The following is a 26,464-nucleotide window of genomic DNA, read 5'->3' on the forward strand; positions in this document are numbered from 1 at the left end:
TTGTGTACTCTGTCCACCTCTGGCCAACACAGAGACAGAGACCAGCAACCACTCACCTTCACACTCAGACCTACGGACAATTTAGTCACCAATTAACCTGAACATGATGTCTTTGGATGGTGGGAGGAAACCCAAACAGACACGGGGAGAACATCCATAAAGAAACGCCCCAGCGCTGACCACTACGCCGCCTGTGCTGCCTGTTCAGCCTCTCATACACTGACACCGCATTAGATAATATCTCAGTTTAAAAGGATGTGATAAATAAAACTTTATGATTCTGAAATTAGAAACTGAAAGAAGCTCTGAGAAAACAAAAATGCAGCAGCTGCAACAAATGTTGTGTGTTAAGCTGTGTAAAATGACAGAACACTGTCAGTTTCACAGCAGAGGGATGACAGCTGATCTGAGTCAATGAGAAGTCAGCAGAGGCTTATTCCTGTGCGTTTCGTTTAATTGCCTCAATGAATGACATTTTTCAGACAGTGCGATCCCTTTAGATCACACTGAAGTTCAAATGTAAGTCACAAACTTCACAGTGTTTGTTCAAAATGCTTTAATGTGAAATTTTAAGGAATGAGAATTGATTTGTATATTCGTCCCGAGAGACACATATAGTTACTGTATGTTAGCGCTCTGATTTCTTCTTTTCTGCATTGTGGTTCAACAGCAGAGTTGTGGAGTGATGTTAAAGTGGTTACCTCAGTCACCAGTGAAAAGCAGACGATGTTTGTATTGTCACTAATGAAAGAAATCCGAAGCCCTGGCTTTTGTTTTTGGTTCCTCTTTGATCAGCAATTCATTGTGTGACTAAAATAGACATCAATTTCACCAGCTATTTTTTTTTTTTTATTGTTATTTCCCCAGGATTTATTTGGTCTGTGACTGTGCATGTTAATACTTTATTACAGCCTGTATGCTAAGTGGATTGTATAAGCTTTCTTAGCATAATCTCAGAAGTGTAAGCATATGCATCACAGCGCACCAAAAACCACACACACACACACACACACACATACACACACACACACAGACTGCTAACGAATGCAAAAGCTTCACTTGATCCATGAGCTTACTTACCAATTAGGTGGTGTTTTTTTTTTCTTTTAAAATCTAGGGGGCACTCATTTACAGTGTGTACACAGAAGTAACACAAAGAAGGTGCGTTGCTCGATACTCCCTTGCCCTCTTGTGGGTGCAGAGAAATCTAGAGAGCAGTATGACATGTTGCTGACTGCAGACTCCAAGGCTTTTTTTTTTTTCTACTCTCCTCTTTTCATCACATCTCCTTTCTTCCCCCTGATACACCCTCCACCCCTCCCTCTCTCTGTCCTTTCCTTCTCCCCCTTCTCGTCTCCATCTCTGCCTCTCCGGCAGCTGTCTGTTCGAGCTACCTGCGAGTACAGTATCACCTTTCAGACAGCGACGTGTACTTTGCAGCTCCCAAAAATCTGCTTATTTTCTGCACCACTGTTTTTCAGTAGAGGTGCAGATAAGGAAGAAAGGTCTGTAGCAAGTTTGACCCTTTTTTCCATTTTGGAGGAAAGCAAGAGCGTGCCAAAGCATTAAAATGGATCAAGTGAATAATCTGCCGGCATGAATGTAAAATATGCACAGAAGGTTTTTTTTTTCTTTTCTGTAATGTAAAAATAAAAACAACAGGCTGTACAAATGTACTCTTTAAAAAGAACAAAAATATTCCAAGAATAGCTGAAAATCACAGCTTATCCTAAATGTGTATGTTTTTGTTTGTGCTTTTCTTATCTTATGTTCTTTCATCAAATTTCACATTCAGTTCCTCTTGAATCTGATCAAAGCATCCCCACCTCCAATATTTCTCCCTTGCTCTTGGCGGGCAGATAAACAATATGCACTTCTGCTAGAATGCAATGAGAATAATAAAAAGCTACACTCCACATGACCCACAACACATTTGTTTGTATAGGAAAACTGGCAATAGAGGCATAGTAATCATTTCAAATAGGAAGGGATACAATCAAGAGAGACAAAAGAGAAACCACAAATCATTTCATGACCATCAGTCTCTAATTTAATGTCAACTTCACTTCACAGGGTTCAAACATTTAACAGTACTCTCAACGCACATGTACCCTTTCTGTATATTCGATACAGAATACTCTGAAACTGTTCTTCAATTTAATTAATTTACCAAAAGAAACCAAAGAGGTTAAAATGGCTACGATTTTTACATCCAATCAACACTTTATCAAGGACATAGAGAGCGCTTATTTTCCTTCACTGCATGTAAAAAAAACTGTATGTTGAAACAAAGTTTGTGTAATAGTTTCATGGCTGGCTTTTCTTTTCCCATCCATGTAAATTTGATCAACTTGTTCATGTGTTCTCAGCGCTTTTAGGATAATAATGAGCTGAGGTCCTTCAGAGTTCGCTTCGATAGCTGTGATGTTCTTTTCGTTTAGGCAGATCCATTCCAATGAGCCCATGACAAACAAACACTCCTGCCAAGGCCACTTCATACACTCACCAGTCAGTCACAGATTCCTGGCATGTTTGCTAGTCATCTCTCCAAAGTGCGGCAGAGTAGCGATCTGCTATTGACACCATCAGTCATCCTGAGTCATGTTCAGCTCTGTTATGTTGTATTACAAAGGACAACTTAAATGTGCCATCTGACAGGCAAGTGAATCCGACTGTGTGTAGACTCCGAGGTTGCGAGAGCTAAAATAGGCTGCATGCCTCACTTGGTAATGTTGCTATTTTCTACATGAGAGATAAGTTCAAATAAATCCTCATGTGGATGTTTTTTTCTTTTTTAAATCAGCTCATTTGTGTAACTTCCACTTTGGGGGACTGTTGTAGCGAGGGTGGAACAGCGTGGGTATAAATGTTGTGTCTTCATTAACTCATTGTACCTATTTCAAGGTAAGCTCCAGTTTATAGCAGATCAGAATTTCTGAAAGCACACAGGAGGCTGTGATGATATCATCATGTCACTGAGTTCAACAGTGACAGAAACACACACAACGCAATGAATTTCTTCTGTGTTGTCTGCTGTCACTAAAGCCCAAAAAGCACAAAAAGCACAAATAATCAGGAAAGAGGAATTCACACAATTATGGTTTCGGTGTTTTTGACGGGGTTCAAGGGGAGTTGATGGAATGATAGAAAATATTCAGACAGTAAAATGAATGCATTGAATGTGAAAACCCATTTGTTGGTCAGTTTTTAAGGGGAGGGGTGGAACTGCGAGATGTTGAAATCACGTACCACCCGGCATCCAGATGAATGGCTTCATGGAGCATTTACCACAAATAACATTTTCTCTCCATTTTTGAAAATTAGGCTATTATGCTTTGGAAAATTCCATTCATTGCTGTGCATTCAGAAAATTTATAACAGAAAAATAAAAAGTGTGCATTCATCTGAAAAGGCTCAGCAAAACTGCAGGAGACACACACACACACACACACACACACACACACACACACACACACACACACACACACACACACACACCAGCTACCAACACAAAAGCATTGTGAGAATGAGGAGGCAGTTCTACCATATCTGTTTCCATCACTCTTACCATGCAAACATACAATAAAAACAACTACTCAAACGCAACACAAGCAGGAGACACACACACACACACAACTTGCCGAGGGCTCATATGAGGATATCTGACAGAACTGCACATCAAACATCTGTACAGGACCGAGCGACCAATGAGATTGTTATCCGCTCAAGTCGGCCATCTTCAGACCAGACAACCTGATTCAATATTCAAAATGGTGAACATTGATTTCTCTATTAGTGTCTCTTCCTTTCTTTCTCCCTCCATGTCAAAGTCAGCGATGACTAACTCCCCCCCTCACCTTGTCACAGTGACTGTAGCTTATGGTGCATTTCAGCGAGCTAGGATCAATCCACCTGATATCATGACACCTCCAAGTATAAGGATAAAAATGAGGACCGATTCAAACCTTTCCTTGTAAACCTACTTCCTGATTAATATTACTATAACTCAAACACACCGGCCTTTAATTTCAACATTCCCAGCACAATTACTTTGACTTGAGATCCAGCATGTGCATGCACCTTGATGTCAAAAATTACAGTCTAATTAGTAGGTGTACACAAATATGAATACATACATATTTAATTTAAAATAACAAAAGATATCAACAGGGTGTGAAGAAGTCAAAGTTTTGAGATTTTTTTTTATATTATATTAGATTTCTTGAGTGTTGTTGCAGAGCTATACTGAAGACATCCCTAATTAATTAACCCTGTCTCAGAACCCCACGTTGTACTTGTACTTCAGAGGTGATCGTGCGTCACTATAACATCAGGTTTGTGCTCAGTACAAAATGAGAGCCGAATGAATTGAAATTTTTTATAGTTCTGTGTCAGAAAACTTGGCTAAAATTGGGGAAACATGACTGCAGATCTAAAGGGACTTCACACATTAAATAGGCCTGTTGACTTCTTAAATATTTCACCAAAATCATAATCTCTCCCTCGGCTTGAAATTGCATTCGATCATTTCTCGAGACACTTTAAGTCCGTGGAACGAGCAGACGGTGAGCAGCTAATATCCTTCCAGAAGACATCCAGCAAAGTTAATCATTAGAGTCTAAATGTATTTTGTTGGGAGACAGAGTTAATAAACGGAGTCACTCTTCATAGTTCTTGATTACATTGAATCATTTTCTACCTCACGTCTCAGACTCTGAGATTCAAACACAGATGTCTGTGCAAACCCCGACAGAGCACACAGGCAAACATGCTGAAACACACCAACACTCCATCATCACCCAAACAGACTCGTGAGTGACAAGACAAGTGGGCGGTGTTTTGAGTGCTGCTGGAGATGGGGTGAAGCCTCCTTACTAGACTGGTTAATGAATTGGCAACAGCCTGCTGCAGCCACGGCCAAACAGCACAGTATCAACAATACAGCTGAAGCATCTGTTTCTCAGCCAGGAGGGCCCATCCCTCCTTCATCCATTCTTTTTCCGCCTTCTTTTCTATTTATTCATCATCACTTTTTCAAGATCTTGTTTTTCTCCTGGAAGAGCAGCGTGTTTCTAATTACCTCAAGGCTATTCATTACAAATGACACTCTCCACATTGCACCGCAGAGATATTCAGTGTGCAGAAGAAAATGCGGTTTGTCTTCACATTGTGTTCTTCTGTGCTGATGAAAAGGGAGATAGAAGGGAGGAAAGCTTTTATCTTTTGACAAAATGCTGCGCTGGGGCAAGAATATCTGCTTTTATTGTCAGACTATCGTCTGTGTGAAGAATCTCTTAAAAGGGAGTTGGTCTTGCTTGAGAAAGCACAGAGAGAAAGTTGATTTGCGGCACTGAATCACCTGGAGGAGGCATTCACAAGTGACGTGATAAAGATTCATTACGCTAAAAAAAAAACCCCCAAAAAAAACCAAAAGAAACAAAAAAAAGAGAGAGAGAGACAGAAATCAAACCCCCTGGATGCTTTGAATCTAGTACAACTACTCTGCATTTCTATTTCTGCCACTGCCCTTTGTGTTTTAGAGGACACACCATTCTCCAAACCTCCTAAAATAAAAGCAATACTTGGTGGTGATAGCTGAACTAATCAGACAGCCAACTGCCTGCCTTTCTCTTGGACAGAAATTAAATAAACATATTCAATCAGCCCCCGGTGGTGAGCAGTATTTACTTCCTGCTTGTTAAGGCAGAGCAACTACAGCTGCAGACAAGTCTAATGTTGCAATCACACAATCAATGGCGTGGACATGATTGCTTTGTCCTCGCTGTTCAGTCGAAAGCAGAGTGGAAAACTCACAAAGACTGAAAGGTTTGTAATTATTGGGGAAAAAATGATTGAACAAAAGATAACTGGATGTATCTCCCCCCAAAATGTTTGCACAGAAATGCCACAGGAACTCCACTAGCATGAATAAAGCCCTCCATTGACCAATTTTTGTTTCAGTTTCACTTCTGATGCAGTTAGTGGAAAAATCTCAAGCATCTGCTGCTCACAGCAGGCTGAGAATTGTCAGTTAAACTAGACTTTCCCAGATGTGGCGTAAACCAATCCAGCTTGGACTAAACGACTGTCCCCAGCTAATAATGCTGGGGATTTTTTTTTTTTTTTTTTGGTCCTCTTGTATTCAGTTTTAAGTTATATCTAACAGTGCACATCTAAAGCAAAACAACCCAGACTGGATATGGATGGGAAAGATGAAGATGATTTTTTTTCTATTGTTATCCATTAATTATTTGCCAACTAGGGGATGCACCAGATGGCGGCTGAGCGATCAGAATGAATGGGAACCTAAGAGATTTATCACATCCCAACGTTATTTCCCTGTTTTTGTCTGTCTCCTTAAAAACTTAAACTTAAAAATCCTTTCTCTTTCAGTAACTTAAAAAATACTATAATAATATATAAAATACGCCATTTATACATTGTTGTTTGGGGATTTATTCGTCTGGTTTCTTGTTAAGGTGTAGGTGATGTATTTAGATATTTTTGAGCTACAAACAAGCTAGGTGGCACTGAAACTTAACTTATGTAACAAAAACACTAAATTTCAGGCTTCCTGTAGGTGTTTTTCACTCACAAAGAGCTCAAACTATTTTTATGTTGTTTGCCCCCCGAAAAAGCTCCCACTGGACTATTGGACCAAAATGCAGCAGTATATGACTTCTCCTGGAATAGATGTAAACTTACTTCCTCACTTTTATGTTTTTATTTTTTATTTTTTTCTTTTCAGCAGCAAAGCTAGAAGGTGTGGTGCATTTTCTGTATGCATTAAGGAAAATCTATCGCACAGTTAAGAGTTAAAAGGATGAGCACTTTTGCTCCAATAAAAACTAAATTCTGAGGAAAAAAAAAATTGTGATTCGAACTATTGTGCTAGACAATAAATGTTATCCCACTCTGCGTCATTGTCTGTAACACGCTTTAAGTACCAAGTAACACTACTTCCTAAGGAAAACTTCCTTTTAAAGACACGTTGGCGCACCTTCTTCACTGTTTGGGCTTGTGTTGCTCTACTACATAAACAGGACATCTTAAAAAATAATGAGAAGCTTTGGGTAATGAATAATTAGATAAGAGTATGAAGTAACAGCCAAGGGGTGGTTGATTTATTATAAAGGCTGGTAGTCTAGACTGGTAGTTTATTGCTGGTAATATTTCTTGGTGCCTTCAGTTGATAGTTTTGGAGCTCTGGACTGAGCCGGGCCGTCTGCCCCTGATTACAGTCTTTCAGCAAAGCTAAACAAATCATCTCCTGGCCCTAGATTTGTAGTCCAAGTAATTAGTCTTTCACTGATAAAAATCTGTTCGAAAAAAATAAATAAATAAAAAAAATAAAACATCAGCTGGGCTCGAGGCCACTACATCCCCGGTCAAAAAGTATCAGCCTTGGATGAGCACCAGTGAACAGTGAACATACTCAAGCAGAAATCAGAGGGCCGTCTGCGGCACCTCTCAGTGGAGGCAGGTGGGAGAGGATGGAGGAGTGATACTCAAGAGGGCACAGAGGAAGAGAGGGAGGCTGACAGAGCAAAGTGGGAGTGAAGAATCATGGGAGGTGAGGCAGAAAATGAAGAATTAAACAGAGGCTGTATAGAGCCGGGAATGAGGGCAGAAATTTGTAAGCGATGTAAGAGATGAAACGCTGTGGAGACCAGGAGGAGAGGGACACAGTTTGGGTGAAAACTGTGACTTGATGTATTTTAGATACAACAGAAGAGACAAGAAGAGGGAACAACATACAGATAGAGGAAAGAAAGAGGAGCGGCAGAGAGGGGGAGAAGCTGCTGTGAAAGGAACATAAGGGGAAAAACACAAGTGGGCGTATGACACTGAGATATATTCTGCCAGATATAATAAACAGTAGGAGCTCAATTATCCACATTTCCCGCTGCTTCTCACTCCACCTGTGATTGGACAGCCCAAATATATCACCTCTCACAGCAAACTAATTAGAGTTGGTTTGGGGCGATCATTTTAAACAAAGTTACATTTACCGTCTTTATCACACACAAAATTCCAAGCTGTTAGTGCATTGTAAATATTTGATTAAAATTAATTGAGCAGCGGGGGAGTGCTGTCAGAACAAGGAGCGGTGCAACAAATCAGATGTTTTGGAAAGACTGCTTACAGAGATGATGTCATTATGGGCTAATAATAACAATAATTCAGCACACTTTCTCAGCTGCTTGTGCTTGGCTTTCAGCTGCACCCCCCCCCCCCCATCTTCAGTCTTCTCAAAACCCGAACAAAACAACACACTCACACATACACAGAAACACGCACAAGTTGTATTGAAAATGGCAGAGGAGAGATCTCATGTATCTAAGGCTGACGGGGGCCAGATCAATAAAGCTTTTGGATATTTTAAGAAAATGACTGAGGAGGCACACAGACAGCCCAGAGCTGTGCCTCGGCTTTGCCACTGTGTGTATTTAGAGAGCTATTCCTGAGGGGAAGGCAAAGAGCATCAAAGCTCAAACAGAGCCACAGAGTCATTATTTTTAGTCCTGTTTGCTATGGGCTCGTTCGAAAACGCCCTCTCTCCTCCCCGGGAATAAAGAGCAGCAGCATGAGAAATGGAACAGGCCTCGAGGAGCGCGCACACAGGCACACACATCATTATAAAATCAGATACAACCATAATTATAATCACTCTCTTTCTTCTTCTTCTTCTTTTTTTTTTTTTTTTTAAACAGTCCGGCAAAGTCATTATGGTGCTAGGTGCTTGCTGGAAAAAGTGAACAGAGGGGCAAGAGCGGGAAATCGTATGTCTAGGCACAACTATTAGCATGCTGCACATCTGACTAAAACATTTTCCACATCAAACTACATTATACTTTGGCTTTTGTGCTGTTGGACTTTTACAGGTCATTAGACAGGAGGAAAGGTCTGAGACTGTGGCACTGTGGGATTTCAGTGCAGAAAATGCTCCTTTTTCATCGCCGCTCTGCTCTTCCCTGCAGGTGTGTGTGTGTTTGGGAATGTGTGTCTGCGTTGGACATGGGAGTAGATTTAAACGTTTGTGTGTGGACGTTGTGCGTGTGTCCACACCTGTCTATGTCTGTTCAAGTGTGTCTCAGTGTTCAGTGTCCTTGTACATGCATGCACGCACCAGTGAAGCACCAAAGACAGGAGCTCATTCTGGTAATACTAATACAGAACAAAGCAGAGCCAGAGATGACATCTATGATCTATCACACTGCTATCACACTGCCACCTGCTTCCCAAAAAGAAGGCCATTTAAATGCCACATCTGCTCCAGTGCACCACCATCCACCAACCATAAAACACAAAAGAACACCACAATACAGCCGTCGCAGAACACATTGAATATTTCACACATACATAAATGCAAGTGCACACACAAAGGAAGGTGTTTTTTAAATAGTGACAACTATTTAAAAAAAAAGAAAGAAAGAAAGTGTATATAACCTCATTTTTTATTTGCACTAACACACATAAGGCCGAGTGATGCACGTGCTGCTGGCTTTAGAAATGGCCGAGGATCACTTCAGAGGTCAGCCTGTCTGCACACACTGAGAACCAAAAGCCCATTGGTCACAGAGCAAATGAAGTCCAATAAAATCTGACCAACTGTCCGTGTTTGTTTGGCTCACTGTGCCAACTGGACTGCACTGGTGTGCGCAACAAATTAACGTGTTGTGCTGCTGTGCACTACCGCAAAATGATGACAAAGGCATTTGTGGAGCAGCAAGGAACGACCACCAGCTTCCAATTATTGGGTCCATTTCCCCACTGCCATGGACTTATGTCCATAAAGGGTTTCCTCCTGAATGTTTTCATTTCCTTTTATATATTTATTTTATATCTTTAGGACCTTCTGATGGATTTCAATCAAATTTGATGGAAATGGCAGCGCGGGTGATGGAGTGGTTAGTGTACATGACATGTTACCGGAGTGTCCCAGCGTGCAGGTCGCTCCCTGTTTCCTGTTGGCCGCTCTGCCAATAACTTATTCAATATAATGGCATACAAAGCTCCAAATGATAATAATAATAATAATAAATAGAAGATCTATGACATCCAAGTAAAGTAAATGTGTTACATATGGACCAAGATGCAGATTAAGTAGCAACTGAAGCAATCATTTTGACATAAAATCAGGACATTTGTTCACCATGTTCATCATTTTTTTGTGAACTAAAATTTACACTTGTTTCTGCTTTAACTTGTTTAGTGTAAATCTAAATACTTGCTTGAGTGTTGTCAATTAGATTGACCAATTAGATTTATCAAAGAGCACATTTTAGGTGCGACCAGAAGGGAAAAGCTAAATAAGTATCAAAGATTGCATTCAAAGCAGCGATGATTTCAGGTGGGACGTTGTTCTATTAAAAATAAAAATCTGGTGCTTACAGAGAAACTAGCCTGATTCAAGGCGACTACATCAGTCTGTGCAGCCTTTCTTCTTCTTGCTTTCTAATGAGTCAGTTTTGCCTTTTGGATTTTTCATCAACTTCCAAATTTAAAACAGAGAAGGTTTGACATGTTCTGTGTTGAATCAGTTACTTTGGGCTGCATGCCTTCCAGTCTCTATAAATGCCCCAAAACAACTTCATGACATTCATGACAAATAACTTCATGGCATTTTTGATGGATGTGCTGAATTTCGTCTTCAGCAAGATACCCAAATCATGCCACTGAAAATGCCACGTAATACTATAAACTGAGTACAAGGGTAATACGTGACATGACAAACAGAATTAAAGCATTCTTAAAGTGCATGTAAAGTGTAAATGCTCTCGTACATGCACTGTACTGCATGCTCATTTAAACTTCAGGGGAAAACCAGTGTTCAGACATTATCAGCATTCAATGTGATGCCTTCCCAAAGTTATTTTGTGACAAAATGTATTTTTATTTCTCTGTACACCCGCTCTCTGTCACTCTGCCTCACCTATTTGTCCTTAGTGTGATTTCCCAGCATGGCAACAATGATAGGGATTCCCTGTGCTTAATATGTGAAAGAAGACAGTGAGGGTGATTGTTAAATATAAGATATGCTTCCAGACAGCAAGGAGACGGATCGTGGAGAGAACAATGCCATACTGTGCCACAAGGAAAAGTTCAGGTTACAAAAGAAAAAGCAAAAACAACAATACAGTATGTATTACACACATAACAAATCTACAAAGGCCACAATGCATTATGATCCTTGAGCAGCATTCAAAAAAAGATACATCTCTGCATTTTTTGTCAGTGTCACATTCGGAGAGATATTCTGCATTCATATTTACAATAAACAAAGTCAAACTCAGCTGTACTCACCAAAGTAGAAAATACAGAGCAGCTCATATACAGTACATAAAGTTATCATATTCAAGGCACCGTGTGGATATATAGACAGGTATCCATAAACTCTCTACATAAAGACACGGGTGTTAAAGCAGAAGGTTCCTGCTGCGAGAACAACTCCTGCAGAAAACATTGCATCAGTGATGACTTCCATATGTAGGGCTTATACAGTGAGGAAGTGCATGAATAATATGTGATATACTTGTTCTGCCGCCAGTTTTCTCTGCAATCAAGGTCGAGTACAAAAGCAAGAGAAAAATATACTGTGGAACTAAAAAGGTTTCAGAAAGTGACATTTGTTTTTGTTATGAACAAGTGAGAGTCTGGTATTTCTTCGAGGTAGTTTATTTATCAGTGTTTAAACAAAAAAAAAAAAAAAATGCAATTCAGTTATTGTGTTTGTGGATGCTGCAAATTCTCACTGTGGTGCAAACATCCTGCACACATTTCAAGCGTTTTGACTTCTCTGCTGTCTCACATAGACCACGCTTCTTTTTTCATTTTCATTATTGTTTTCCTTTTTTAAGCAATAGCTCCAGCTGATATGTATGCATTGAGATCACTTTCTGACCCTGTGTGTTTTGCAGGGAACCCTGGCTGTGGTTCAGGAGATATGGAGGAGGCTGTGTGGGCTATTTTAATGAACTCCCTGCTTCAGAGTGATGAATAGGTGTGTCTGAGCTCAGTGTCTGCTCCACCCGTTCAGAGGGCTCAACTACCAGGGCGTTCATAAGCAGAACCTTGTGCTTCCCACACACGTACAAAGGCACAAATATTCATGTATGCTGATAATGAACACACGGCACTACACATAAAAAAAACAATTCAGCTGTGGAAGAGAAGAAGAAGAAAGAAATCAAAAACTGAGATTCTTGGTGAAAGCAGCAAGATGAAAGTGTATTAGATCCCAAGATTAATACTAAAGACTGTGACTGTTGCTTAAAATAAAGACTAATAGGGAGTGTGAGAGCAAATCACTATGACTGATGGGACGTTGGCCCTAAAAAAAAACAAAACAAAAAAACAACTATGATATCATCATTTCCATGGACCAATCAGAATTCAGCACCCCAAGAATGAAAAGGAAAATATCTGAGTATCTGAATTATGAGGTGGTGCCTCTGTTGCCATGGTGACGTCACTTGAATTGAAATGAAATCAAACCCAACTACTCTTGCACAGCTGTAATGAAATACATCCACTGAATATTTGAGTTATAAGCCGTTTCTGACGGCATCACCAATGACTCTCTGGAAACTTAAGCTCAGCTCAATTAGGTAAACAGATGGATGTTAACAGCGCAGGGCTGATAAATGAATTTAAACATTACAGAAAATACAATATATGCAACATTATACAATATCCACTCAGCAGAGGCTGTGCCAGCCTACGAATCATACCCCCCCAAACATAAAGGAACAATGCTGGATTTGGTACAAGACTCAAGAAACCCCAAATCATTTTTGTGTTTTTCTCTCATTGAGAAATGAAATGCTCATCGTGCAATAGCTGCCAAATCAATCTTTATTTAAACGTTATTTCAGCTCTAGTTAACACCATCACAGTTCAGGTGATATTCTATGATTTGCTTTCATCGAATAAATTTGGGTTACATTCATGTTGTCATTCAGCAGTTGTCCTTTAAAAATACAATTACTTATGTAATTAGCGCGAAGTTCACATGAAAGTTGGGTCTAAAATAGAATAAAGCCCCCTGGACCTTCAGTATGTGATGTTAGTGCTGTATGATGTATAGCAGGAGGTTTCCTGACAGCAAAAAGCTGAATGTATTAACCTTTATTCATGGTGGACTTGATGAGCTGAGGTGCTGTGACACCCATACAGCAAAATGCCTTGAGGGGGGGCGAACAAGAGTCATATATACACTACCATGACTGCAGTCTTATAGTTCTTCCTTGTCTTTTTCTCTTAACAGATGAAAGAGACAGCTTCTGTAACATATCACACTTCATTAGCAGTGAGGCTGAACCGTTTCATTTTCCTCCCTTTCCTAAGAACATTTATTCTTCTCCTCACAGCGGTCAGGATGATGTTCTGTCAGATTCTTACGGATGTGTCATCGAACGGGCTCTTTGGAAAAGACATGTTCTGTTTGGAGCCCGGACTTCTTCAGCTTTGCTTCCAGCACTATGGAAGCAAATGCTTTCACGTCCCCTGATTTAATGCAAAAGTCCGAGTTCACGTCCAAGTTTGTAGTCCCAGTGGTGCCCGAAGGGGCCTTTTGGGGGGAGGGGGGGGGGGTATGCCACATCTTAACACAGAAAGACTGTCGATCAGTTTTCACATCATTAATTGTATAGAAGCGCCACAAACGGTCAAGCTATCATCTCCCTCTCTCTCCCCTCTGTTTCTTTTACTTCTTATAGACCCCATTTGCAGATAATAGGCCATACAGGGGGAATTTTAATTATCACAAGGATTACAGGGTTTGACTTGCTCACAAATGCTAATACATAGATCGCAGCTGTGCATCTTTGCATAAGGAGGAGCACATTACCCTTCCATTTGGCCTCTGTTGCTGATGGCTTACAGATGATCTTTGCACACCTCATTTGACAGGAAAATAAGAGGCTGAAAAGCTCTGCATGGGAGACCTGTGAGCAGTAATGAAGTTCTGAGATCCGATTAGGGAGTAAATGCCAGAACTCACACAGTTAACAACAGAAATGAAAGATGGGATCAATCAGGGATTCGTCATGAATAACAAAGGATACTGATGAGGGTGATTTTATGGTCACGAGTTCGAACTCATAAATCAGATTACAATTGTGCTCCGAGCGAACAATTCTTCGCAGATGGGTGAAGTTTACAACACCGGGATGATTCAGTGGTTCAACCTTCAAACACAGGGTCCTCAAATGTTGGCTTTTTCAAAAAGAAGAAAAACGAAAGAAACCTGAAATCTATTTTCTACAATATGGCTTTGTTTGACACTGCATGAACTTGATGGGCATGAATACAGATATATCGTGTCTGACTCAAACACCCAAAAGACCCATTACAGAGCACTGACTCCACAGGCAGCACAGCGAGAAACACAATACTACAGTTGATGCCAAACACTGGCTTCAGAACTGTTGCCCGGCCATAAAATTGATGGTTTGCTGAGTCTATCTTTGCGCCAGTACACAGTAGAATATTTGTTAAAGGTTGAGTGAATCAATAGCATTCAGCGTTTTTATTAATTACAGATACTTTGCAGAGGTTCATATCATTTCAAATCACACACATGTTCTCTCTACACTCCCCAAACCCCACAGTAGAGACGCATTTGTTTTCTTCTCTTTAATTCTGTATTTTCTTCTTGGGTCGGTTGCGGCTACTTTGTCAGCGAATGTGGGAGACAAAATAATTGCCTCTATATTTCCTGAATTGATTTCTTGCACAGTTCTAATACAGCAGTCAGACTGGCATTCAGGCATCCATGACCAGGCCCTGTACTGCAGGTTTTGTATTTCAAAAAACAAAACACTTTTCTTTTCTTATTATTATTATTATTATTTTCTATAGCTTGTTATCTGGGTCAAACATTAGCTAATCAAAAAAAATCCATTGAGTAAATCTGAAGCTGCAGTTGTAGGGCACCCTGCAGGTGACAGCTAAGAGAATACCTTAACATTTTAATTACACACAAAGACTACTAGAAATGAATATGCTGGTGATTTTCCAACCTGAAGGTCAGCCCCAAGGATGACAGACCAAAAGAGAAGAACTGGCCTTTTATATTAGGTTCAATATAAGTAACAGTCAGTCAGCCACAACTTGTACTGCTCAAAGCAAGCAAAATTATTTATCAGCCAGAACCCAGTGTGGTAAGATTTGAGGCTCTGGCTATTTCCTGCAATGCGGAGAGCAATTGCTCCTGGCCAAGCCTAATTCTTCCTGCTGTCTATTCTCTGTGCAGAAACAACAGAGGGTCTCTTTTGTACAATTTCGCAGCTCTTAATTGCCTAACTTTTCATCTTGCTCCATGTGGTTGAATATTCAGTGTAATGACCCACTTGAACGTTCCCTTCTGGAGCAGACTGCTCTTTAAGTTAGACAACAGTAGAGGAGGTAACCAACGCCCACACACTGCGCTGAAATGATGGCGAACACGGGGCCTGGCTCCAGAGAAATGAATTGAGGACAGAACTTGAAAGAAACAGACAAACGCGCTGGGAAAATACTGAAATGTATGATATTTACTTCTACCGGTCTTGACTCCCACGGTCTGGCCATGAACCGAGTTTTCCTTGAGATCTAACCTCTTGTCTAACATAGCTTTTCCTCTTAGCGGGCCAGTGGGGGGAGGACACCCTTTGAACTTTTTTAGCACAAATTCATGACATCAAGCTATCTGAGAAAACCCTTCACGCCTTTCGTGTGAGAGAAGGAAAAGAAGACAATGCTGGTTCGACAGGGAAAGTGAGCAGAGAGGGAGAGTGCATTAGACCTCCGGTGTCAACCGAGGCATCAATTAATGAGCAGCCTGGGAATCCGTCCATCCAGACACACTCTGCACCGAGGTGCTGCGGGAGGCCAGGCCAGGTCCACAGACTATTAGGGGACATGAATAATGGAGGTACCAGTTTTAAATGTTTAAATGAATTAGGGCTGAGGGAAGAAGTGTTAAGAGATGTGCAACAGAGGGAAAAGGAACGGCAGCAAAAATATCTCCATTATGTCTCCAGTGACAAGGCAGAAAGGGGTCATGCATCAGTGTTAAGACCTGCTAAGTCATGTCATTAGGAGGGTAAAGCAAGTGCATGCTAAGGCCACATACGTGTTGGTATCAACAATCTTACCAAAAAGATCTGCATTCAACATAATTTCATTCAAACTGAGCAGCTGTAAGGCAATATCCTAGTCAGAGTCAGAGGAGGGTTTTGTGAAGACAGAGGCAGATCACAAATTGTTAAAGGCTGATAATGGTTTCCTATCACAATAGCTGGCCTCTCAGCGGACTTTGACAGATGCCAGTGAGACCTCAGGGCAAAGCTCGGCTAACTTTTCGTAGTGCAGACTGGATGTCTTATATTGAAGTGACCCCTAAGATCAGTAACTGCCTATTGAGTGTCACTGAGGAAAGGGGGTTTAAACAACAGCACCAACAATTCCAGACAGAAGCGTTCGTGGTCAATAGAAGACTTTCAGTTCTTATGCTCTTCGGCCATTTTCCAGATGCTAAGTGGTCAAACGGTGCTCTAGAGGCACCTCCATGATCAAATCAGAAGCAGTAAAATGTCATTTTAGAGGATATACAGAGATTTTTCATAACATAAAATCCTCTTTCACTTTATTTCATGTGTGGTGTTTTGTTTTGTTTGCTTAATCCACTGGGATTGGGATGCTGGTAGACAAAAGACTGAATATATTGGTCTGATATATTTTGACAAATGGTACTTGAATAAAAGGTATTCACTTTAAAACTTGTGCTACAGGGGCTACCCAGTAAGTTGTTCTAAACATTAACTTATAACAGATTTCTAAACATTAGTAAAATATTATTTAAGCACTGATAAGGCCACAAGCTACCGCTATAGGATATAACTAGGACTGGTTTTAATTAACACCCACGCAACATGGAGCATTCGATTTACTTGTAAAGGTGCATTAGAGCATCAATCATCAATGAAACAGCCAAAAAATGCATTTTAAATAGTTCCAAAGATAAAGAATCATTCAAACAAACTGCTTAAATAAAATGGAAACGTGACCCTAATTAGAGTTAAAATTACGTGAAAACAGATGAAGTGGGAATCTTCCGATTGAATAACACTTTACTGAAGTCTTTCTGTGTGACCTTCTTACCTGGATGTTCAAAAAACTCAGGCACTCACTCAACGCTTGAAAAAGTAGCCTCCTCTGGCCCTTGAAGTGGTGGTTGTAGCTGCTTTTCTTTTGCGCCATCTTTGTTTTCTATGACTAAATTTAAGGAGCAGACCTTGTCAATTTTGCTGATATGATCTGGTGATGAACCCACACAGAAATCAGTTCCCTAGCTGCTGGATCTAAAGCCATGAATGCAGACTGTGTGCATAACTTGATACTGTACAAGTGCCATCAAACCTATTTAAGCGTGATGTTTGCAGATAATTGTACAAAGTTGCAGTGTATGACACTGGAGCAGCTGATATTTGCAGCAGCCACTTGTCAGCAGGACACACAGAGTAAACAAAGCCTGCTTGGCAGCCGTTCCATTCTACGAAATTCAGCATTGGCGCTCACCTTAGATGCAAAAACAACACACTTGGATTTCAATTTCTCCTCACGGATGACAGCAACATGCACAACACATGTGATTTGTCTCCAGCACCTGAAACTGGAGAGTAAACAATGATCAAATTGACACAGTCCCAAAGAGGCTACATGCATGCTGGGTACTCCGGGCTCGGAGACAGAACAGACGGACGAGCAGCCAAAGAGATGAGAGGTGGTATCAAACTCCGTGAGTGTGGGCAGCTTCCTCTGAGCTGCCAGCGCACCACTGCTTCGCCCCTCTCTTTCATTTTCTCCATCACACCCTCTCTCTCTCTCACACCAAAGTCCAAACCCCAAGAGAAATTAGACACCCTGCACGCTGTGGTGAAAGAGTGTGTGTGTGTGTGTGCGCAGGAAAGAGCAAGTGAGAGGAAGAGGGAACAAAACAGTTTTTCCATCCTAAGGCTTATAACTCTGCTTTACATTTTTTAAAAAAGGCCTCAATCTAAGTATCAGATTTGTGTTGCAGCGACAAGAAAAGCCTGCCTGTACTGTACGGGCTTAACATCGGCCACACACAGACTCAGAAGGGGCTTAAACGAGAGCACAGCGTGGTGAAAACAACCTCTTAAAAACATAAAACGTTCCTGTCACTACAACCTCTGTCCACCTAATTGTCCTCCATAAAAAATCAAGGGCAGCATCGATGCTGTTAGCAAATCTTCCCTTTTTTAGATTAAGCTGTGTCAAGAGTATGTGCTGGGTTAAACTGGAGTTATGCTTCTGCTGGGACACACATAAAGCTTTTCTGGTGACCCCACGGAGAGATAAGTGTTATGGGCAGCAGTAGATGGCATCGGCTGCTCCTGCGAGGCAGTAAAACCTCCTTCCTGAACCTCAGCAACTCTTGGCTTAGTGTGGACCTGCATCTCAAGCCCGCCTATACGCCGATCCAGTCCCGAGTGGTGAGCTTAGTCTTCTCTGTTCTTTTTCGTCTGTCGGAGTTTGATCATTTGATTGTGCTTCTTGCACATCGTCAGAAAACGAACCAGGAGATCCACCAATATTCAGCACATGACATTATTCTAAATGTCAGCAGTTATCATATCTTGGTTTTACTTTGTCTTTTGTCATAACAATGATGTTAAAGTAAAAGAATCCATCCTGTCTTCTCTCAAATGACTTTTCATGTATAGAAAAATAACTCATTTTTAAAGGCTTAATATTACTGCATATTTATGCTGATAAATGTGTTTAATCTATTACTGGTGTGAATTTTTCTTTTCCTGATAAGAAATCAAAAATAAATGTGATGTATCGTTATAAAACATGCAAATTATTAATTCTTGTATTATTTGAATATGGTTTTGTAATAGTGGGTGCACACTTTTTACACTTTTTTCTTCTTGGATGGAGCCTCCTGGAGAGTAATATGTCGAAGCCTCCCACCCCAGACAACCCTGGCTAAAAAGTGTTATAAAGGATGATCATTACGGTACTACCCCCCCCCCCCCAAAAAAAAAAAAAAAAAATATCTTACTGTGAGAGAGCAATTAAAAGGGCATGCATTTATAGTGCACGTAGATTGTGCAGATAGCTGACTGACAAAGGAAGTGTGCTTGGACGGATGAAAGGGGAGCATGAACTGCAGCTACCCTTCAGCTCAATCTATCATGGTGGAGAGTTAACACAATTAGATTTTAGATTCCTATGTCTCGTTTTCATCATGAACATCAGATCGCGGCTCAGGCGATGGCTTCTGCACAACATATCTAATGGCATGGCCTCTCTTCTGAAGACAGCTCTTCCACCGTCGATGATCATCAATAACAGTCCATTTTAGTTTACAGCTCAAGCCGAACAATGTTCAGAGGTGCTGAAGATGACGAAGGAACCTGAGTGTAAGTGTAACAGTTCAGTGTAGTCACAGCAGAGGAGAATTGTGAAAAATAAATAAATTTAAAGAAACGCCTGAACATCAGCCCTCCTCTATAAAGCGAATTGAGAGACCTTCAACAGTAATTGCCAATTTTATTGACTTGCATTCATTTGAATATAATCACAAGAGGAATGCCATTCTCCTCCTTTCTCAGCAAAGGAATAACAAGCGTAGAAAATAGCAGGCTCCATAATTGCTATTTTCTCCTCAAATCGCAGTCTAATGATTACAGGCATGAGGTGGAGCTTGACAACACCACCAGAAAAGAACAGCAGAAAAAAAAAACAAAAAAAAACAAACGCACAAGTAAGGACCCTTAGGCACCACAAGAAAGGGAGACAGGGAGCAAGCAAGAGAGAGAGCGGGAGAAAAAAAATCTGCCAGAGAGCTTCTTTAGTCCCAAAGGAACTGGGGTTTAGAAGTGGGGCTTCTCAAAATCTGCAATTCCCCAACCTTTTCACTGGGCCAATGGCTAAGGGCTTGAAGAATTTAGTTCCTCGCTGCTGTGCTGAAGAAGGAGTTGATGGGAATCCAGCACAATGCCACAACACTGAGTGAAAGCTGCCAAATACTAACTACTTCGAGAAAAGGGAGCACGGGGAAGAAATTGAAGAAAGAGATGGAGAGAGGGAGAGAGGTGGGAGAAATGGTGATGCCTGACAAAGCTGAAAGCCATCTCCGTGGAAGACTGGATTCCTAAGCTCTGCTGAGGCTGTTTTCCACTCAAACTTCATTGTCCTCAGCATTGAATTCCCAGTCCAGATTCACAAAGTACCTTCAGGAGGGACGGGACTAACTGGTATTGGAAAATGTCAGTTTGCTGGCATACGTCACCCCGACACAAGAAGTAATCGGGGAATCCTGTAGACAACACGCTGAAGAGGCTTAAAAGCTCCTTTCCATCTGTTGACCATCGTGGGGGCGACTCGTCGTCTCCGAAGAAATGGCTCTACTTTTCATCTGATTTATTAGCTCTGTCAGTTAATAAATAAATATAAATAATAAAGTTTTTCTTATGACTCACAGGTCTCAATCACTACTTTAAAGTCTTCTTTCATACAACAGGATTTAATAAAAAAAATAAAATAAAAAAACAACATTGTGATCCATTTACAGGAAAAAAGATGGTAGGGCGGGGTATGAATTAGGGCATGGCCACAGTGTGACTGACACCTTCAATCACCCAGATCCACCTTCTCCAAATATGGTTTATTCTGGTTTTTAAATGCTAACATGGCGGCGGCCATTATACAAACTCAAGGCTTGAAAAAGTTGAGGAAGTTCACAAATCCATCCAACTGACGTACCTGCCAATCTCTGAGTGTCACAACGGGTTCATATTTATCCCAGCGAGCATGAAACTGAGCAGGAAGCAATGTCTACGCAGGACGCCGTTCAATTACTGGTCTCTCACATCGAGACTAACAACCATCCATGATTACACTCACACCCACAACGTATTTAAAGCTGCCACCCAACTAACATTACCCAGTTGGATACATTTGAAATTATAAACAAAAAATCCAAAAACAGCATGCATCAGCAGTTTCCAACCTTGGGATTGGGATCCGATAGAATAATAAAAAGAGACATTCTTTTTCCACCACAAACTGCGTCCACTTTTTCAATTTGCACTCTTTGCTTGAGCCAGAAAACACAAGATTTTGTTTAACTGAATCAAAAACATGAGGCCATAGTTGTACAATTATATTTTCATGTACATTTTACATAGAGAATTTGATAGTAAATTGGTGGTTTTATTTATATAATTTTCTCAGCAACATAATTTTGAGCTTCCGTCCACCATAATATTTTCATAAGAGTCACTTGGGCACCCTTTTATAATGCTGTGTTTGCTTACTAGGATGCGGTGACATCACTGCTCGGGCGGGGTGATGCAACAGAGTACGTTTCTGAGCACAGCAAACTTGACATTTTCAAAAAGAGAAGTCAGCAAAACATTGTTAAATTCCTCATTGTCCTTCGCACGTGCTTAGCGGTTCGTACCTTTGACATTTTTTACAGAACCAGAGTTCATTGAAACATAAATTAGTACTGATGATTCAGCTGACTTTCATGACGGGAGAGATTTTTCAATAGTTAGTTAAGGTGCTCCATCTGCTGAAAAAAAAAAAAAAAAAAAAAAAAAAAAGGATGAGAATCATCGGTGGTCTGAAAGGTCTAGCCACTTCAACACATAATCCAGGTAAAACAAGATGACTGGAACAAAGCCCTTCGATGCGAGACATGAGCAGAGTGATATGAACAAATCATTACCGAGCCACAGCAGCAGGATCATAGTCAGGAACACTGAATGGATAACAAAAAGAGCTGATATAATACAGTGAAATCACAATATACCGGACACACACGCACACACAGTATAAACAGTGTGATGCAACATATTGTAGCCTGCGCACACATGCCAGGAGCGTCCACATTACATCCACATAAACATTTTAGAAAACACACTTCTTCTTACAAACACTTCGGCTGTGCACACATACATTCCCTCTCCCTCACTTTCACCCATACGCACTTTTGCACGCACACAGCAAATCAGCATGAATAAATAAGAGATGGAGTTGTGCTTCGCAGCCTAATCTCTGAAGAAAAAACAGCTTGACGCATCGGCAAGGATCAGCCCGGGCGAGTGAGTGGGACACTGCTGGCTTCCAGGAAACCAATTTGTTTGTTTATTGTCTTGGTGTTTTGTCAGTGGTTACAGTTCATTGCAGCCACCCCATCTTGGGCATGCTTCTTTAAATGGCATCTATAAAACATGGGACATGCTCTCCCCCCATATCACCCACCTCCTCCTCCTCTCCCTCCTCCACACCCTCCAACCACCTCGTGCATGATGGAGCTGCATGAGTGTCACAGTGTTGCATCTCTTTAACTACGGTGGGGCTTGAATTTCCCTTTAAAAACCCAATGGATGCAACGATGCAGCTCGAGTTATTGCTTTGAGAGGTGGAACAAACTGTGCTTTCTGAACAAATTAGCCTATGAACGCCACTGAGCGGCAAACCTTGAGGTGCTGAAATGGGGTGTAATCATGTACATAGATGGATAACTTTTTATTGTTCTGCTAAGCCAAATCTGCAGAGCTGGTGGTGGATGCAGAGTTTTTGAAATGATGCAACACTCAGGATTTTATGGTTAACTCACAGTGCCGCAGCACTGTGTTCTCTGTGACAAGTCACGAGGCTTTCACATGTATATGTATCCTGCATAAACTTGGATGGCTTCACTACAGGAGATGCAAACATGTCAGTCATAGAAGGGAGACATCTGGAAGGACTGGAGTGGCGATCCCAAAAGAGCACCTATCCCAGCTTTTCACATTCATGTATAGAATGGAAAAATTTAAGTGCACGCATTGTTTCATATCACGCCTACAAACACAAGCCAGACTCTCATATTATGCCCTATTGATCTGACAGAGTGAGCAGGAAGCTGGCAGAGAACACAAATCCTGCCTGAGGTGACTCCTTAAAACTAGAGACAAGCCTCTTATCCACGCTGTTCTCTTCCTCTGGAAATCACCTGGTGGCTCATGCATATCAAGTGCTCTCTCCAAGGCTCAGTCTACGATTCTGCCTTTCTCAGACTCTGCTGTTTTGGGTTTTATTGGGGGGGGGGGGGGGGTTTAACGCTTATGTGATGGTGGCTTTGAAAACGGAGAAAACTGAAATTGCAAGCCAATCTGTCTAACCTCTCCATTCTGGTTATTTTTTGCAGAGACACGGTACATTTGTTGCCACAACAAAAGCAGAAGCATCCTCTCTTTCATTTTTTCTTTTGCTTCTGCCACCACTTGTTTGGAAATGTGCGAGCCACGGCGCAGTATGGTGAGGTTATGGTGGCAGGTTGTTTACAGGCACACATGCAATTTTATTCTAAGCCGTTAGCTAGATAACAAATTCTCACTTCAAGAGGACAAAAAATCGTTTCCAAGTTTGCAGTGTAACTGTCAAATACAGTGAAACTGTCAGAGGGATCCCATCTCCAATAATCCCATGGTGGCCTTTGCTCTGCCTGTCAGCAATACCAACCAATAACACTGCACAAAAAAAAACCCCTCCAGAACAACAGTGGGCTGCAGGCAACTTCAAGGGCTACTGACGGCGATCTATAAAACAATATAATGGCTTGCCTGTCAGTGAGTGTGAAACAGAAGATCTACGCCTCCTCTGACTCTCCGAGGGGATTTCAATTAATCACAGCAGAATTGTATCACTCCGCAATAGGAGTGTAAGGTTATTACCATCCCTGTATTCCACAGGATGAAATGTGATGATAGCACTAATTGAGGGGAAGGGGGGGGAGGAGGGAAAAAAAAAAAAAAAAACAGCTGACCGCACAATGCTTGTCAAGGGGCTGAAGGGCAGATAAAAGAACAAGGAGACAGACTGAGGTGGAAAAAAAAGACAAGATGAGGTGGGAGGGCTGGTAGAAAAAGGAATATTCACAGTGGTGTGTAAGAATCTCTAAACTGTGTGTGCGCAGAGCCGCTGACAGCAAATACAAGATCCCGTTTTCATTAAGTACTCCATCCGTGCCCCCTCAACATAATCCAGCAAGATGACAGCATTGTAGTTTCCTTAAGTCACAAACAAGCCGCTTAGAGCTGTTTTCTTCTTAATTCAGAGTTGAAGGGAATCACTCAGATGGACACGCTGTCAATTCAGCTCCAGGTCCCATTTCAGGCTGCATGTACTTACTTACTGTGGGGGAGCCGTGTTTATGTTTGGGGTTACCTTTCCAACATGATGGGCAGATGAAACGGCAACAAAATTAATGACACATTTCATAAAATATACTGCATTAGATAGATGCCATGATCACATGATAACTTGTCTGGATGCAAATGAGACCACATACGTCATCCATCTGTATTATAGCCAAAGATATTTAGGGAAATGAAGTTTGTGTGTGTGAGCACAGGGAAGTCCCTCCAAAGCTTTTGCACAACCTAAAATGAGTAACCTTGTCTCTCAAGAGGGGGGAAAACTTCATTTGTGTCCATGTTGATTTCATGTTGCTGCATAGAAGTGATTCTGTGGATCCTGACAGCACGAAGCCCACAGCTGCTCCTGCAGCCCTCTGTAAGTCTGGTGCCTCATAAGTTAATACCTATCTATCATGGACGTCAGCTAAATTCATTACATTAGTTGATTCACTGATTTTTCAGTCATGCCTCAGCTGTTTTCAGGTTTCACAACTTAACGATGTGAATTTTTTTGGATCCAGTAGTTTCTACTCAAATCGACGTTATATATAAATATTACATATAACGTATATAATAGAACATATAAAAAAACATTTTGGAGTTTAATGAGGCAACATTGAGCTTACCTGTCGTTGTGCAGTCAGTTAATCCCGGGAAAACGTCCCCTTCATTTATTCTCCATTGTCAACCACAAAAAAACCAGAGAGCTCTTCTTCACAGAAATGCCATTTCCTTGTCGCTTCAAGACGCCTTCGACAACACATAACCTAAAAAAAAACAACAACAACAACAAAACAAAACAAAAAAAAAACCCACTGATCTAATGTCCAAGCGCTCCAGACGCACAATCCCCGAGCCAAACAGGAGTGAAGTGCCGCTGCCGGCTACTTGCAGGTTGTGGACTTAAAAGTCTATAAAAGTTGCTGGTCCTCCGGTTGACTCACAACTTGACATCCGCCTGAGCGACACAGCAGCTGGGCTGACCGGGCCGTCACTCATAGTTTCTGGATTCGGCCGTGACGCGCTTTTTGACAATCCTCCTTCCACACACTGGCTGCATTTTGGCTTTTGGCAGCGTCTTGGCGCAGTTAGAGATCTGGATTTGAGGTGTCCGAGGGAATGACAGAGCAGCCGGATCCCGGTGTGTGTGTGTTTGTGTGTTGTGTGTGTGTTTGTGTGGGGCCAGGTGGTGGTAATGATGGTGGCGGCGCTGCTGGGTCGGTGTTACAGCGCCATCCAGTGGAGGCGATAACTGGATGGTGGAAGCCTCTCAAAGACAGCGAGATGGTTATCTGAGGCAGAGAAACAGCAGAGGAGTGACAACACCGGTGTTACCTATCAGTGTTATATCAGGTGTTTTAGAAAAGGCTGGAAGATTCCATAAAGTGCTTTCTAATAAATGTCCAGTCCAACTTTATTGAGGAGATATTTCCATTGAAACCAAACAAGCCTGTTTATGGGGTTATATGTGGCTGTAGAGAAAATAGCCCACTTTACAGGGTCAGTGGGTACGAACAAAAAAGATTTAGGGACTAAATGGAGCTTGCTCTCTCACTGTGTGGTTATGTGTGTGTGTGTGTGTGTGTGTGTGTGGATGTGTGCATGCCTGCATGTGTTTGTGTGTGTTTTTCTTGTCTTTTGATCATGCACGCCTCTGCGGCATGCACGAAAACCATCTGTTGAACCATCCATAAATGGTTTATTTTTTCAATTATAGATTTCACAAATATAAAACATGTAGCAAGTTTTAAAAAAAAATGCAGAGAGCAAAACTGAATAAATAACAATAAGAGATCATCCAATGCCCCCCCCCCCACAAAAAAAGTCCTTCCCATCAGCAAAAACACCATGTGTGCTATGACATGCATTTGACTTCCAACTACTCACTAAGCTTATGATAATGCATCTGTTTGTCTCTGACATTCAACTTCCTTTCTCCTTAAGCCTTGCTGTGCAGTCTACAAAGCACCCCCCCCCCCCCCCCCCCCCCCCCCCAAGTAATTGCATTATCATCTCTCCATTTCTCAAGCAGACTCTTTCATCTGTCCCCCCGCAAGGCAGGAATGGGTGGAATAATCAATACCAACCTTTGAAACAGCCTGTGGAGATCGGAGGCAAGCATTTGGATTTGGATTTGATTGATTTTGGACACCCTGAGAGAGTGTTATCATCATAAAGCCAAAACCATCTACTACCTCACAGACAGCTCTGTAAACACACACACACACACACACACACACATGCAAGCAGAA

The 26,464-nt window shown here is 41.4% G+C and overlaps 1 protein-coding gene across 1 annotated transcript in view; it reads right to left on the reverse strand.

The window, feature by feature from the left end:
- Positions 1 to 24,988, reverse strand: part of tafa3a (TAFA chemokine like family member 3a) — an 81,036-nt gene extending 56,048 nt beyond the window's left edge. Inside the window, exon 1 of the mRNA XM_029502542.1 lies at positions 24,839 to 24,988. The gene's annotated coding sequence lies outside the window, so the exon portion shown is untranslated. The remainder of the gene's footprint in view (positions 1 to 24,838) is intronic.
- Between the last annotated feature and the right edge of the window lie 1,476 nt (positions 24,989 to 26,464).

Source organism: Echeneis naucrates, chromosome 5 (genome assembly GCF_900963305.1).
Source record: "Echeneis naucrates chromosome 5, fEcheNa1.1, whole genome shotgun sequence".
Taxonomy (NCBI): domain Eukaryota; kingdom Metazoa; phylum Chordata; class Actinopteri; order Carangiformes; family Echeneidae; genus Echeneis; species Echeneis naucrates.